This window comes from Protobothrops mucrosquamatus, unplaced genomic scaffold, assembly GCF_001527695.2.
Source record: "Protobothrops mucrosquamatus isolate PMUCROS unplaced genomic scaffold, P.Mucros_1.0 scaffold1329, whole genome shotgun sequence".
In the NCBI taxonomy this organism is placed as follows: Eukaryota; Metazoa; Chordata; class Lepidosauria; order Squamata; family Viperidae; genus Protobothrops; species Protobothrops mucrosquamatus.
Window position 1 is genome coordinate 963,947 of NW_015387528.1, and position 3,691 is coordinate 967,637.

The window sequence follows — 3,691 nt, forward strand, 5'->3', positions numbered from 1 at the left end:
TTATTATTATTATTATTATTATTATTATTATTATTATTATTATTATTATTATTATTATTATTATTATTATTATTATTATTATTATTATTATTATTATTATTATTATTATTATTATTATCCTGGAGAAACAAGGGTTTGCTTATTGTCATTCTAAGACAGGGGTCTTCAAACGTGGCCCTTTGATGACTTGTGGACTTCAACTCCCAGAATTCCTCCGCCAGGCACGCTGGTGGAGGAATTCTGGGAGTTGAAGTCCACAAGTCATTAAGGGACCAAGGTTGAAGACCCCTGGTCTAATAGGACTCCAAGATCTCTCTCCCAGTTACCGGCATTAAGCCATGTTTCACCTAGTCTATACCTAGACAGTTGGCTTTCCTTGACTAAGTGTGAAACCTTGCTTTTAACCTAGGCTGAATTTCGCTTCGTTAGATAGGGCCCAGTGTTCAAGTCTATTAAGACCTTTTTTGGATCTTGAGCTTGTCTTCTGGGGTGTTGGCTCCCTGCCCAGAATTAAATTTAAAGCCCTCTGCGCAGCCAGCTCAAGTTTTGTGCTTAGATAAACCTGGATGCGGAGGAGAAAAGTTTTGAGCATAGCATTTCCAGGGCTCGGTCTACTGGTTTTATGAGCTGCTAGGAGGAGCAAATGAGCCTCTGGGATTTCTTCTCCTCTCCAAGTCTTGCCCAAGACGCTCTCCTCCTAGCTTGAGAAAATCTTGCAGAGGCCCAGATTCTTCTGAGCAAATCCTTGAAAGCCCACAGGACTAGAATCTTGTTGATAAAGATCCTACCTAACAGGAACTTGAGAGTCGGCCCACGCTTCAAACTCTACTCGGCATGATTCTGCAAGGCCAGGATTGCAGATCTGGCAATTTATTCTCTTTCTTTCCTGCCTTGCTGAAAGGAACATAAAAATGCAGACTTGATCACTCTCTCTGTTGTAGTCCTAGCCTTAGAAAATGTCAGTTTTTTTCAGCATGGTTGATTTGGAAATTGCTGGGTGGCTGCCTGCCTGCCTGCCTGCCTGGCTGATTGATTGATTGATTGAGCGTATGGCATTTGATACACGGCCTCACAACAGAGAGTAATATCTCACCTAAATTAAAAAAACACAGCAAGGTATGAATGTTAAAAAAGATCTGTATTCAAAGCCCAACGCCTCCAAGCCATCCGACTTGAAATCTGATAGTTTAAAATTGGCTCGTGTGTCCGGTTGCCTGGAAAGACAAAGAAGACATGTTAAAATCAGCCTGTTAACGTGGGCCTTTCTTTTTCCAAGGAGATGATGGATGGACTTCCAGGAATTCGGTTCTCCTTCTCCGTAGCGGCCTAAAGTAGTATGGGCAAAGCTTGACTAACCACCTCTGGGAACTTCACCAAGCCCAAAGTGGCTTCTGCGAGAATTTGGATAACCGGCTTGTTTTCGGAAGAGTTTAAGCTTTTACTGGCATAAACAATCTCTATTTCTTTTTAATAGGCATCCTTATTTTTCTCTTCCTTAGAATATTTCTCTGCTTCTCTTCCCTCCACTCCTCTGTTTTCCTCTAGAGATTGCAGCCTGGTTCTTGTCACACAGATGTGCGGGCTCCCATCTCCCGTGAACCTCCAGCCAGGGTGCCCTTCGCTGAGCATTCTGGGAATTGCAGTTCACACATCTGGAGAGTGTCAGGAGAAGCTGGCGGTGGTGCTGTCCTGGTTGTGGCTCCTGCCATGAACCCCAGTCTGATCAGGGACCGTGAGGATTGTGGTCAACACTTTGTGAGGCTTTCCTGTTTGCGAAGTCCTACGCAAACAGCCGACTTACGCCGTTTCTTTCTTTCTTCACGGAATATATGAACTGTGCAAATGTTATTTTTGTTCTTGCTGCTTTTCAATCACTGTCTGCCAAGTGGGATTATTGGCTAGTTTGCGGTTCGGAGTTGGACATATTTTGTGTGTGGGGTGGTTTTTATGCTTGGTTTTTTTTTTAAAAAAAAAACACCCACAAAAACCTATTAGAACATGACCCACATTGACAGAGGGCTGTCTTTCTTTTCCGTGCATAACCTGGCCTTCATTAATGGCGTTTGCAAAAATACTTTCAGACCTCTTACTTGCTTTTCTTCAAGGGGTTTGAGATGGTCTAGCACACGAGGTTTCCCCCCCCCCCCCAGGGAAATCTGTGCCCAAAATGTGTGTCGGATGGCCCAGAAAGATAGATTTTTCAGAAGTCTGAATGGACAGAGGCGACATTCCTGAGATTATTCTTCGTATCAACACAAGAGAATATTTATAGCTCAGAGTTGAAGTGTGGGGCCCTTGGTGCTCTCTGAGCTTGGCGGTTTTCTTGCAGACGTTGCGTTACCCAACTAGGTAACATCATCAGTGCTAAAAGGGAGTGGGGTTTGTGGAGTGTGGGAGGAGGACTGGGGGTCCTTGGTGCTTGATGGTTTTCTTGTAGACATTTCATGACCCAACTAGGTAACATCGTCAGTGTTAAGTATGTTCATTGGTATCTAATTGGCTACACTTAATTTTCTTTCATCAGCTAGCACTGATGATATTACCTAGCTGGGTAATGAACCGTCTACAAAAAAAAAACCAACCAAGTTCAGAGAGCACCAAGCACTCCACAGTCCTCCTCCTCCTCCTCCTCCTCCTCCTCCTCCTCCTCCTCCCCACCCCTTAATAGCACTGATGATGTTCCCTAGTTGGGTAATGAAACGTCTGCAAGAAAGCCACCAAGCTCAGAGCACCAAGGACCCCACAGTCCTCTTCCCCCCCCTCCCTGCAAATCCCCCTCCCTTCTAGCAGTGATGATGTTACCCCACAGGGTCCTGAAACGTCTGCAAGAAAACCACCAAGCTCAGGGAGCACCAAGGACCCCACCTTATTCCTCGTACACGTGGATACAGTCCCTGCGAACGGGGGGGGGGGGGTGTCAAAATGGCTTCAATCAGTTTTACTGCTGTGGCTCGCTGGATCATTCTCTCCCACCCTGACATAAATTAGATCATTCCTCCCCCCCCCTTTCCCCCCACTCTTCTCCCCTCTTCCTGGCAGTAGCTGGCTCTCCCCACCTCCTTTGAAACCTGCCATGGGCCCGCCGAAGGCTCTATCTTGTCTTTCTGTTTTGCAGGCTGAGACTTAACAGCCCTCCAAAGAGGCTGGTGGTGTTTATTAAGACGGGTAACACATGACCCATGCAAATCTTGTTAAGAGATTTATCTGTCTGGCTTGCTGGAGAAGGAGAGAGAGAGAGAGAGAGAGAGGGATCAGCAGGAGAAGCTCTTGCCTCTTAGTTCCGCCACGTGCTCAGCTGCCTTGAGTGCTTAATTTTTTATTTTTTTTTATTTTTGGGTGCTGGATTTCACATTAAATGCTAAGATCCGACTCCAGGAGCGCATAAACCTCTTAGTGGGCATTAGCGAGAGGAGGAGGAGGAGGAGAAGGATGCAGCCATTTCTCTCTTCATCTTACAGGTGTGCTGGCTGAATAAACCACCCGGCTGTCCCTCCTCCCCTCCTTCTCCCGGTTGGAGATTCCTACATTTTCCATCCTCCGTGCTTCTCTTGGTTCCCCATAAGATGCCTAGATGGGTTTTAGGCACAGTTCCATCCGCTGAAATCTTGGGAGAGTCGGCAATGGGCCCGTCCATCTCGTCGTCCTTTCTCTAGCCAGGTGGTCTAAGTCAGGGGTCCCCAACCCCCCCCCC